The 13,879-nt window shown below is 39.1% G+C and overlaps 1 long non-coding RNA gene across 1 annotated transcript in view; it reads right to left on the reverse strand.

Moving 5' to 3' along the window:
• Positions 1-2,321: 2,321 nt before the first annotated feature.
• LOC116543615 overlaps positions 2,322-13,879 on the reverse strand; it is a 34,555-nt gene continuing 22,997 nt past the window's right edge. Inside the window, exon 3 of the long non-coding RNA XR_004265635.1 lies at positions 2,322-2,777. This is a non-coding gene — a long non-coding RNA (uncharacterized LOC116543615). The remainder of the gene's footprint in view (positions 2,778-13,879) is intronic.

The following is a 13,879-nucleotide window of genomic DNA, read 5'->3' on the forward strand; positions in this document are numbered from 1 at the left end:
TATTTAGTAAAGTTTAATTGACAAAGGTTTGAGTCAACACCATTAGTGTGAAAGATGAAATGACAGTTTCCAATGCCAAAAGCAAACACCATTAGTGGATAATATCTAATATCTGGTCAGCCTCCCCCTGAGAGGGCCACCCAGATCAAAGGTTAGTTCTAAGACCACATGAGTAAACAAGTTAGTTAGGTAAACTCCCCCACATACCCCAGCTATTTGCTTTACTTATGAACTAAATGTAAGGGGGATTTAGGCTGCCTTCAACTGAAACTTCTATTGAAACTATATAGAAACCCTGAGGCCTTCCAAAAGGGTTTGAGACTATGTAACTTTCTCTTAATATTTTTGCCACCACCCTCAGTGAATTCCCACAAAGGTTAAGGATGTGCCTGTGACACAGTCCCAGGAGGTCCTGATGACATGTGCCCAAAGTGGTTGGGGTACAGCTTTCTTTTATACATTTTAGGGAGACATAATACATCGATCAATACATGTCAGATTTGCAATAGTTCAATCTGGAAGGGTGGGGCAACTCAAAGCAGGGGTTGGGGGGTGGGGATGGTGGCTTCCAGGTCACAGGTAGATTTAAACATATTCTGATTGGCAATAGGTTGAAAGAGTTATTATCTATAGAAAAGAATGTCTGGGTTATGATAAGGAGTTGTGGAGACCTAGCTTTTCTCATACAGATGAAGACTCTAAGTAGCAGGTTTTAGAGAGAATAGACTGTAAATGTTTCATATCAGACCTAAGGTTTCTGTTGATATTAATGCTGGAGGGGTACGATGAGGCATGTTCAACCACCACTTCCTGTTATGGCCTGAACTAGTCCTTCAGATTAAATTTTAGTGCCCTCCCTGGCAGAGCAGGAAGTCCATTAAGATGTTTGCATGGGGGGCATTTAAATTTTATTTTTGGTTTATAGCCCTCACCCTCACAAATGCATTTTTGTTTTCCAGGCTTGCTGGGTTCCCACTACATGCGTTTTCCTGAGCTCACTGCACATGCTGTCCCTGGAGCATGGAGGATGCAGCCTGGAGCCAAGAAGATGACAGTGTTGTACACAGCTCTGCACTGGCAATGCACTGTGCATGAGCGGCCCTCAGGACCTTGTGTTACTGCTGCTGGTTGACCAGGCACTGATGGGTACACCAAGGGCACTGGCGATAGGTAGTAGCTTCAGCCCACACCTGCCCATCTTCAGCCTGGCCAAGGGCACCTACATCAGCACATCCACAGCCTGAAGTCCTCTGTGTTCCACCAAGGACCTCTACTGCAAGCTGATGGGGGGCCCTTGTGGCCAGAAGGGACCCCTACTAGACCATCCAGACCTTACACTATAAATCGTACTCAAGGCACCATACCTGCTGATAACAGGACCTTAAAGAAGACACTCCAACCATAAATCTTCCCCAAGGCAGTTGACCCTAACATCCACATGCACAGAAGACACCAGAATAGCCACTATATGCCCTTCCTGGGCCAGCAGTAGTGAGCAACACCACTATCTTGAACCCACTGAGCATGTACCAAGATTTCATGCAGACACCATAACAGGAAGGAATAAATCACCCCAGGAGGTGGAGGTTCCTGATGTCAATCTCTTTACCCTACCCAATAAAAAACCCAGAGAAACTCCCCTTAGGGAGCCAGCTGGAGGACTCTTTTTCCTGCGCTATCTCCCTTATGCCCAATGTTTCTGGGCATAAGTTTTAATAAACCTTGCCTGGGAAAAGTTTGCCTGGCCTCATGTTAATTCCTATTACACTGAGAACCAAGAACCTCACACCAGTAACACCATCTCCTAAAAAAAGTCACAATGGCAATCAAATTTTCTAACAATGGCAATTAAATTTTGGAGGGGGCAAACATTCTAAACATGGCAGCATATTTCACATGTACATTTCTAAATACAAATATAATGATCCCACTTTATAACTCACATAATAGTCTGAAATAATACTAAATTTTAAAAATAAAGCTCAATTGGTGATTTTTTATTTATGCAGAACCCTCTTTATATGGACAATGGGGGGCCATGAAAACTCCATTACCCTTCTAGAAGAGGAAAAATGTATACAGCTTCTTTGTGGAGATATTTGGCAATATTTTTGAGAAAATCAAGTGAGGTCCCCATCAGCTACTGTGCTCTTAGCTCTGAATTGCAGAGAGTCTTGGGCCCTTGTGTTAAGAATGGTCACAGCAGCTAAAAATATCAAAACAGCCTCAAAGTTGTCTTACTTACAGATATCTCAGAAACACTATTTTAAGAGAAAAAAGTGCAAAAGGGCATCTATTTTTTGATGACACATCATATATTTACAGATAAACATGCACAATTACATTTTTGTATAATTTTCTCACAATGACTCTATGAGGAAGGCCTCATTTTTTCTCATTTTGAAGATGACAAAATCAAACTCACTGATGAAAAATCAATTTTTTCAGACTCTAGTAAGAAGCGGAAATGAGATTCTACCTCTTAACATCCCCAAAGCATACCCCAAAGTCTCCTTTATAGATTATGACTTTCAAGGACTTAAAAACATATAGCTTTACACATTTCTAGTATTGTGCCCTCATGGATACTAATTCAACAGCCTCTCTCTCTTTGAAGAAGCTGATTGTGCAGATGAAATCTGGGTGCAGGATCCTGTAGGTGGTATAAAGGTCAAGGTATAAAGGTATAAAGGTCAAGGGCTTGTGATTCCTGCTTTCTCTTTATTTGCACTCTCTTCATTTTGGACTCAACAGGAAATGGCTTTTCCAATGTCAATCTGGAAGATCAAATAAGGGAACAGAAAATAATGCAAAATTGAAGAAATGATTTGACAATATTCTTCCCTCTCCCCATATCCCTCAGCAAAGTCCTGCAACAGAGAAAGTTTCCAAAGCTTTATTCATAATGTAAGTGTGAGTATGTTCTACTTCCTGCTCCATTTCCAGGTGGTCTCTATGTCAGTCATATTGATGACAGGTAACTGTCATCACTTCTTTGGGAAGGAGGAGAAAGTTGGGCCAGGATGACCATCTGTTGAAGTCCTACTAGATGCCATCTACTCTATACAAATTTCTAACTTACCCCACAGAAAAGTTTCCTAAGGAAGACACTGTGAGTCCCCTTTTACAGATGATCAAGGGCAGGCTGACAAAGGCTGAAAAAAGATTCCACTATCATACATGAAGTGAGGCGCAGGAATGGGGTTCAAACTTTTGTCTTTATGATGGTATTTTTATGCATTCCTAACAGAGGTGATATTACTACTAATGGGTTGAAAATTGGTTCTTGAGGGTAGAGAGATGGTAGACATTACACTGGTTTATTGTATTACAGAGGACCATAATATATAAACAGTTAACACTTCATCTGTGGTATTAAAATTTCATGTTCTGGGCAGAAAGGGTATGTAAGAAAAAACATGTCTAAAATGGCCTCCATCAAGAAGATGGTGGAAGAAGGTTGAGAAACACTGCATATACCCCGTGACCTCTTATGTAGATGATGGGCTATGAGGGCCTAGGGACTGGTCATTTTACAATCTCCCATGGGCACTCACGCAACAAACTCTGTTAGTGATGAGGGTTGAAATGAAATATGCAGGCTGGGGCCAAGAATCCTGGGAATGGGGACCATGTGAATTGACTGGTTTTTAAAGTGGGAAGCACACAGGGACTCAGTCAGGAAGAGAGACGTTTCCTCTGGGACAGATAACATGAGGGTAGGAAGTCAATGTTGACAAAACTAATACAAGAAAGAAGTACTGTAAGCTGTATCTCCTTTAATCTTATTTAATCAAGTAATCTATTATTAAATATACTTTAGATCAGGCTATAGGAAATTAGGAGAGGTTCAATAAATCAGAGAAACTGCTTTATTAATGTCTGCTCAATAATAGATTCTGGAATTTCAGGAGGGGGAATAGCTTGGGGGTAGAGCATTGGACTGCAGACCAAGATTCTGGAATTTCACTAAAGCTTTTCCTGTTGTGCCCTGAAGCCACCAGGAATCTGAGTTCTCTAATCTTCCTGAGCACTCACATGTAAAGCTGCCCAGTGTACTCCTTAATTTATGTATATAATGAGCTATATTTTAAATTATATTGAAAAATTTAAAACATTGTATATGATAAAAGAAATCATTAAAGTTGTCTGTGTAGGCTATAGCAAACACTTGCAAAGTATATGGGGCTGATGCTCATAATATATGAAGCATTCTCAGTAACAGGTATGGAAAGAAGGTCTAATGATGACATTGGTAGGCAGCCTCTAAGATGTCCCCAGTGATTGTCACCTCCAGATAGTCACTTCCTTGTGCAATCTGTTCCATCTTTGGGCTGGAGTTAATGACTTGCTACTAGTAGATAGAATATTCCAGAAGAGGAGATGGATGTCGTTTTTCACATTAAATGACTAAGAGGCTGTGTCTTGCTTGTTGGGTACATTCTTATTCTTGCACTAAGGAGAGCCAGCTGCCATGTCGTCAGCTACCCACATGGCAAGTAATCTATGTCCCTGGCTAAGAAGCAGTAAAGCCCTGAGGCCTGCCAACAGCCATATGAATGAGCTTGGAATTGAATCTCCCTCAGTTGAGCCTTGAGATGCCAGCAGCCCCTACCTAGACCTTGACTGCAGCCTTGTGAAAGACCCTGAGCTAGAATCTTTTCCATGCCATGATTCCTGACCCAAATAAATGGTGTGAATTAATGTATGTTTGTTGTTATAAGCAGTGAAATTGTGGGGAAATTTGTTATGTAAGAATAGAAAAATAATACAGATATACACAGAGAATACATGTAAAAAGTAATACATATGCCCAAGAAATATTTGCAAATACATTCACCAATGAAATGCAAATTAAAACTTATACAGAAGCTATTTTTCATGAAAAGGGACAAATTGCAGAGCCACATGAATAGTTACAAGTCCCATAGAAGGGCAGGACTCCTGACCTCAGATCAGAGAGCCATGGGACTCACATTTCCTGAATGCTGATACTTTTTCATCTTATGTATTTTCTGGGGGGTAGAGGACACAACTGCTACACTGTTTTGTAGCTGAAGAAACAATGTATGGGGAGGTTAAGTAACTTGGCTAAGGGTCATCCTGCTACTAAGTGCAAAATTAGACAGTGGTATCCTATATGTCCTTTTGCAAAATTGTGACCCTCAGCTGCACATTACACCATAACCAAGTAAATCTTGCTTTCCTACCGACCCAAGATAAAAATCCATGAATTACCAGCACATATTTGACATATCATGCTTTCATCCTTCCATCCATCCATACATACATTCTTACACGTAACAGGCATTAAGGTCAAACTACGCCATCCCTTTGGTTAAGTTTTAGGTTTCTCCATAATGGATCAAGCAATTGAAGTGTGGAAAGGGTGGTGCAGCAAATTCAGATGTCAGATCTAACAAAAGATGGTTCATTCCTATTAATATTTCAACCTGATAAAGTCTCTTACAATTGATGATTGTAACATATAATTTAATGCCCTGGACCTCTCTATATATATCTAGTTGCTGTCCTCTTTATATATATTCTCTTCCTTGTAACAAAGCTCTACAAAAATTATCAATTCTCAACGCATATCCCTCTAAATCTCCCCCCAACTCAGTTGTTGCTCCACTCTAATGGTACTTTCTTTGTTCCCCCAACCCTCTACTGAAATGAGCCTTGCCAAAGTCAACAACCATGTTTTTGATGCTTTCCAGATCAAGGGTATTGAAACGAACGTTCAAATGGAGACAATGTTTTTGTTTTACAAGGCAGAATTCACCTGCTCGTGCACAGACAAGGATTATATTCCAATGCTGTCATTATCTAAAAGTTAAAGTTGTAAGATAGCTTTCATAGTGTCAGAGTCTGATAACATGAAACCTGTGCTATAGACATTGCACTTTCAAATGAAGCACACATTTTCCCCTGCATTCCATACTTTGGCTTCACTGAAAGGGATTATGTGAATAGGTTTACTGAATGATAACAATAATTTTTCATGATCACTTCAAATAACCTCTATCTTCTCTGTTTTTATTTCCTTCTGAAGGGATTTCCAAGTATGCAACTCAATAATCTGAAACAATAATGTCTCATATTTGTCTGGTTAAATGTGTTATCTACAAACCCTGTCTAATATACTACAGTTAGATGATATGATAGTACTGAAACATTATGATGGTAATGGGGAACTCTTTTGTGGGTTCCTGACTCTTAAGTCAAAATACTTATACTGTATCACAGAAATCATAATGCTGGATTTTCTTTTGGAATAAACCCATCCAGTAAATAACCCAACCTATATAATAAATATATATATATATATATATATATATATATATATATATATATACTTATAGAAGTAAATATGTAAATTAATAAAGAAATAGGTGTGAGGGGACAAACTGTCTTTATCAAATAATTCCAAATAGTGCATGTAGATACCCTCCCTCTATGAGGTGAAGCTTAATTCCACCTCCCATCACCTGATGGCAGGACAGACTTAATAACTTACTTCTAAAGAACAAAATAGGTAAACGAAAACAGTTGCTTTACATTGAAGAAACTTGGCAAATACTGCCTTAACCAAGTGATTAAGATTAATATCACCAGTGAAGTCAGATGGGCATCACATACTCCCAGATATGAAGTGACAAGAAGGGCACTTCAATTCTGGTATTTTTTCTCAGAACCCATTACCTCAGTCTAAAAAAATAAAATTAAATTAAAAACCTGACTAAGCCTATACTCATCACTGTCAGAATCATGAAAATAGTTTAGCAGTTCTTCAAATGGAAAAATAGAGAGTTACCATATGGCACAGTAATTACTTTCCTACCCGAGATAAATCTCTACATAAAAATGTGTAAACAAATGTATGTAAAATCATTATTCATAATAGCAAAAAGTAGAAATAACCAGAGTGTTCATCAATAGGTGAATAAATAAACAAAATGTGGTCAGTCTATGCAATAAGATATTTTTAAGCTATTAGTTGGAATGGAATTCTGACCCATGTTACATTATGAAGGAACCTTGAACACATTATAATAAGTAAAAGATGCAGACACAAAATACCAAATATTATTTGATTCCATTTACATAAAATGTCCCAAATAGGCAAATGCATAGACAGAAAATATATCTGTGATTGCATAGGGCTGAGTGTGTGTGCAGGGATTAACTACATTCAAGCATAATGGGATTCTTGGGGATGATAAAAACTAATAAAAACCCAATTATGATGATGGTTGTACAACTCTTTACATTTGGTAAAAATAATCTAAATACCCTTAAAATGTGTGAGGTTATGATTTGTAAGCTATAGTCTAATGAAGGTGTTTAAAATATGATATTGGGCAGGAGGCAGAGCAAGATGGCTAAATAGAAGCCTCCACCAATTGTCCTCCCTCTGGGAACACCAAGTTTGACAACTATCTACACAAGGAAGCACCTTCGTAAGAACCAAAAATTAGGTGATTGATCACATTACCTGGTTTTAACATATCACTGAAAAGGGGTACTGAAGACTGTAAGAAAGACAGTCTTCATTGCTGATGTCACCCCCTCCTCCATCCCCTAGCAGCAGCTGTGAAGCCTGGAGAATCCGTATTCTTGGGGAAGGGAGAGCACAGTGATTGTGGGGCTTTGCATTGGAACCCAGTGCTACTCTGTCAGAGCAGAAAGTAGCATTGGACAGAATTCAGCCAATGCTCATGGAGGGAACATTTAGACCGGCCCTAGCCAGAAGGGAATCTCCCATCCCATCAGTCAGAACGTGAATTTCGGCAAGCCTTGCCACTGTGGGCTGAAGTGCTTGGGGGTCCTAAAGAAACATAAAAGGCAATCTAGACCTGGGTTCAGAGCCAACAGACTTGGGGGACTTGTGACCCAGTAAGACACCAGCCAGGGTACCCAAGGGAGTGCTTGTGCCACCCCTCCTCCAACCCCAGGCCATGCAGCTCTCAGCTCTGAAAGAGAATCCTTTCTGCTTGAGGAAAGAAGAGAAAAGAGTACAGGGGACTTTGTCTTGAAACTTGGACATCAGCTCAGCCACAAGAAAGGACACTGGGCAGAGTACTGTGGCACCCATTCCAGTCCCTAGCTCCTGAACATTTCTGGACACACCCTGGGCCAGAAGGGAGCTTTCTGCCTTGAAGAGAAGGACTCAGTCCAGGAAAGATTCATCACCTGCTGACTAAAGAGCACTTGGGCTCTGAATAATCCGCAACAGTAGCCAGGTAGTACACACTGGGGACCTTGGGTGAGGCTCTTGAGATGTGCTGACATCAGGTGTGACCCAACACATTCCCTGCTATAGTAGCTATGAGGAGAGACTCCTCTTTGAGAAAAGCAGAGGGAAAAGTAAAGGGGACTTTGCCTTGCAGCTTAGGTACCAGCTCTTCCACAGTGGGGCAGAGTTCCACATAGGCTCTTGAGGTCTCAGATTCCTGGCCTTGGCTTGGATGGCATTTCTGGACCTGCCCTGGGCCAAACGGGAGCTCACTGACCTGAAGACTAAGTTCCAAGCCTGGCAGCATGCAACATAAGCTGACAGATGAGCCCTTGGGCCTTAACGGAACATTGGTCGTAGCCTGGCAATAGCACCTGTGGGTCTGTGGTGGTGGTGGCCATGGGGAGAGACTCCTCTGCCTGTGGAAAGTGGAGTGAAGAGCGGAATGAATTTTGTCTTCTTGCTTGGGTGCCAGTTCAGCCATAATAGAATGGAGCACCACATAGATTTCTAAGGTTTCTGACTCCAAGCTCTGGCTCCTGGATGGCATCTCTGGACCTGCCCAGGACCAGGGGGACTCCCTGCTATGAAGGGAAGGACATACACCTAGCTAGTTTCACTGTCTGCTGATTGTAGAGCCTTAGGAAATTGAGCGAACATAGGTAGAAACCAGGTAGTGGTTTGAGTGAGACCCAGTGCTGTGCTGCTTCAGATGTGACCCAGCACAGACTCAGTGGTGGAGGCCACCAGAATGCTTGTGTTATTTCTCTACCAGCTCCATGGACTCAGCACAGAGAGAGACTCTATTTGTTTAGGAGAAAGTAAGGGAAGAAAACAAGAGTCTCTGCCTGGTAAGCTAGATAATTATTCTGGATCTTATTCAAGAACACCAAAGTAGTACCTCTAAGAGTCTGCAAGAACTACAGCATTACTTGGCTTCGGGTGACTCCCAATGCAGATATGACTACAGTGACCAAAAAGTTAGATCACAACATTCAAGGCTCTTCAAACACCTGGAAAGCCTTCTCAAGAAAGATGGGCACAAACAAGCACCTACTGCAAACACTAGCATAAAATAACAGGTTTCAAGATTTTATTTGAAAGCTTCATGGTAACCTCAAATCAAAAGTCATACAATGGATAAACAAAAAATAAAAGGCAAGAAAACAGGTTTCAAGATTTTATTTGAAAGCTTCATGGTAACCTCAAATCAAAAGTCATACAATGGATAAACAAAAAATAAAAAGCAAGAAATTAAAACATAACGCCAAGAAAAATCATCTTCACTAAAAGGAAGACAGGAAGGAAGGAAGAAAAGACCACAAAATAACCAGAAAACAAATAACAAAATTGTAGAAGTAAGTTCTTACTTATCAATAATAACATTGAATGTCAATGGATTAAACTCTTCAATCAAATACATAGAATGGCTGAATAGACTTAAAAACAAGACTCGAGGATCGCTGTCTGCAAGAAACACACTTCACCTATAAAGACACACACAGGCTGAAAATAAAGGGATGGAAAAAGATATTCTATGCCAATGGAAACCAAACAAGAGCAAGAGTAGCAATACTTACATCTGACAAAATAGATTTCAAGATGAAAACTATAAAAAGAGACAAAGATGGTCATTATACAATGACATATAATTCAATTTAGCAAGAGGATACAACAACTGTAAATATATATGCACCCAACACTGGAGTACCTAGATATATAAAGGAAATATTACTAGAGCTAAAGGAATAAATAGACCTCAATACAATAATAGCTGGAGACTTCAACTCTCCTCTTTCAGTATTGAACAGATCACCTAGACAGAAAATCAACAAAGAAACACTGGACTTAATCTGCACTACAGACTAAATTGACCTAATTGATATTTACAGAACACTTCATCCAATGAACATTCCTAAAATGTACATTCTTAAAATGCATTTTTCTCCTTAGCACATCAATCATTCTCAAGCAAAGACCATACATTAGGCCACAAAACAAGTCTTAAAACATTAAAAATAATTCAAATAATATCAAGTATCTTCTCTGATCACAATGGAATAAAACTAGAAATCAATAGCTAGAGAAAATTTGGAAACTACAAATACGTGAAAATTAATATGTTCCCAAATGATCAGTGTGTCAATGAAGAAATTAAGAAGGAAACTGAAAAACAGATAATAATAAAAACACAGCATACCAAAACATATGGAATACAACAAAAGCAGTACTAAGAGGAAAGCTTATAGTTATAAGTGCCTACATCAAAAAAGTAGAAAAACGTCAAATAAACAACCTAACGATGTACTTTAAAGAACAAAAAAGTCAAGAACAAAACAAACTTAAAATTAGTAGAAAAAAGGAAATACTAGGCCAGGTCTGGTGGCTCACGACTATAATCCCAAAACTGTGGGAGGCCAAGTTGGGAGGATTGCCTGAGCTCAGAAGTTTGAGACCAACCTGGGCAACATGGCGAAACCCTGTCCCTACAAGAAAATACAAAACTTAGCTAGGCGTGGTGGCACAGGCCTGTAGTCCCAGACAATCAAGAGACTGAGGGAGGAGGATCACTTGAGCCTGGGAGGCAGAGGTTGCAGTGAGCTGAGATCATGCCACTGCACTCCAGCCTGGGTGACAGAAACCCTGTCTCAGAAAAAAAAAAAAAAAGAGATATAATGAAGATCACATCAGAAACAAATGAAATTGAAATGAAGAAAACAATACAAAGTGTCAATGAACAAAAAGTTGTTTTCTTTAAAGATAAACAAAGTTGATAGACCTTGAGCCAGATTAAGAAAAAATAGAGAAGACCCAAATAAATAAAATCAAAAATGAAAAATGAGACATTACAAATGATAGTGCAAAAATTCAAAGCATCATTAGAGGCTACTATGAGCAACTATATGCTAATAAATTAGAAAACCTAGAAGAATAGATAAGTACCTAGACACATACAACCTACCAAGATTGAACCATGAAGAAATCCAAAACCTGAAAAGACCAGTAACAAGTAACAAGCTAAAAGCCACAGTAAAAAGTCTCTCAGCAAAGAAAAGCCTGGGACCTTATAGCTTTACTGCTGAGTGTTACCAAACATTTAAAGAAGAATTAATAACAGTCATACAGAAACTATTCCCAAAACAGAAGAGGAGGGAATACTTCCAAACTCATTCTATGAGGCCAGTATTACCCTGATACCAAAACCAGAGAAGGACACATCAAAAAAAGAAGACTACAGCCCAATATCCCTGATGAACATTGATACAAAAATCTAGCAAACTGAATTCAACAATATATTTAAAAAGACCATTCATCATGACCAAGTAGGATTATTGAGGTATGTTTCTGTTATACCCAGTTTTCTAAGGATTTTTATCAAGAAGGGATGTTGAATTTTATCAAATGCTTATCTATATGGCTTTTGGCTTTTGTCCTTCATTCTGTTGATATTATATATAGCAATGATAGATTTGTATCTGTGGAGCCATCCTTGCATCCCTGGAACAAGGCAGAAAAAAAAATCCCTGCACAAAGGCAGTCAGGCAGGAGGAGTTTCTTCATACTCATGAAAGAGGTAGTCTTTTTGTTCTAATAAGGCCTTCAACTGATTGGATGAACTCTACCTACATTAAGGAGGGTGTCCAGAAACACTCTCAAAGAAAGGCCCAGAATAATGTTTGACCAAACATCTGGGCACCCTGTGGCCTAGTCAAGTTGACACATAAAATTAATCATCACAATGAGCGTATAGCTATGTTTGTGTGATTAAATATGTTAGTATATTACACACAGAGATAAAATCTGGAGAATAGGCAATAATAAATTCACAGAAATTATCTTTACATTATGGAGTGGGAGACCAATTGTCTTTCTGGGGCAGAAGGAAAAAACAATATTTTCAGCTTCAAAATACAAATTTTTATATTGTTTGATACTTGTTTAGCAGTAAAAAGGATTTATTGGTAATCTGCTATAAAGTATATAAAACAGAAAAAAATCTATGAAGAGATTCACAAAATGAGAGTGTAGAAATATATTTATTGACTTAGAATCATGTTCTTTACTGTACTTAAATAGCACATTAAAAAGTTGTATTTAGTAATAATTCAATGTGTGCACATTGGTAGGAGATAGCGGATACTTTAATTTTTATAAATTTGCATTTCTATAGTGTTTTGCATATAGAAACTATTGAATAAAATGTTGAAAAGAAAATAATTGTGAGGCTGGGTATGGTGGCTCAAGCCTGTAATCCCAGCACTCTGGGAGGCCAAGGCGGGCGGATGACTTGAGGTCAGGAGTTTGAGATCAGCCTGGCCAACACTGTGAAACCCCGTCTCTACTATAAACACAAAAATTAGCCAAGTGTGGTGGCAGTAGCCTGTAATCCCAGCTAGTTGGGAAGCTGAGGCAAAAGAAGCACTTAAACCCAGGAGTCGGAGGTTGCAGTGAGCTGAGATCATGCCATTGCACTCCAGCCTAAGTGACAGAGCAGGACTCAGTTTCAAAAAAAAAAAAAAAAAGAAAGAAAAGAAAAGAATTATGAACTGATTACAAATTTGGTGCTCATGTAGTCATTGCTTCAGAAACCGTTCATAGTATATTGTTTTATGGGTAAAAAAAAACAGGTCAAATTAATTTATTTGACAGACATTCTGTGTGTGTGTTTCTATATCTCAACCTTTTTTACACCAATTATTCATTCACACACTAAGTTGTATAGCTTTCTATTCAGCTTGCATAGAAACTGGACTTCTAGCTGTAGCAGTTGAAGATCCTAGGATAGGTATGAATATAACAAGAATGCTACCAGGTTATAGAAAATTCCAGAAAGGTTTGATTTATACAATAAAAACCATTCACCTCCTTCATCCCTCCTGTATTATTCACCTCCTTCATCCCGCCTGCATTAGGTCATTCTTGCATTGCTATAAAGAAATACACGAGAATGTGTAATTTATAAAGAAAAGAGTTTTAATTGGCTCATAGCTCCACAGGCTGTACAGGAAGCATGGCACTGGTATATGCCTGGCTTCTGGGGAGGCCTCAGGGACCTTTACTCATGGAAGAAGGCCAAGGGAGAGCAGGTACATCACACTGCCAGAGCAGGAGCAAGAGAGAACAAAGTAAGGTGCCACACACTTTAAACAGCCAGATCACTATCACGAGGACAGAATGAAGCCATGAGGGATCAACCCCCATGACCCTGCTACCAGGCCCCAGCTCCAATACTAGGGATGTCATCTCAACAAGGGAGGTGTCACACATCATGAGGGATCAATCCCTATGACACCTTCTACTAGGCCCCATCTCCAACACTGGGGATTAGATCTCAACATGAAACTTGGAGAGGACATCCAAACTATATCGCCCCCCTCAAAACCTTCTATCTCTTGGCAAGCCTCCTAGGTAGCTTTCAGTCATACAATTCTCACTTTGTTTACCATCTGATTTTATTTTCAACAGGTTATTTTCTCCCAATGAAAAATCATAATTTTTATAAACAGAAATAAAAGTTTTCCTCAAAGCAGTTAATGAAGCAACAAATACTGAGTTATCCCAACTCATATATATATGTGTATATATATATATATGTGTATATATATATACACATATATATATGTGTATATATATATACAC

Source organism: Sapajus apella, unplaced genomic scaffold, assembly GCF_009761245.1.
Source record: "Sapajus apella isolate SASKATOON/1434 unplaced genomic scaffold, GSC_monkey_1.0 scaffold191, whole genome shotgun sequence".
Lineage (NCBI taxonomy): Eukaryota > Metazoa > Chordata > Mammalia > Primates > Cebidae > Sapajus > Sapajus apella.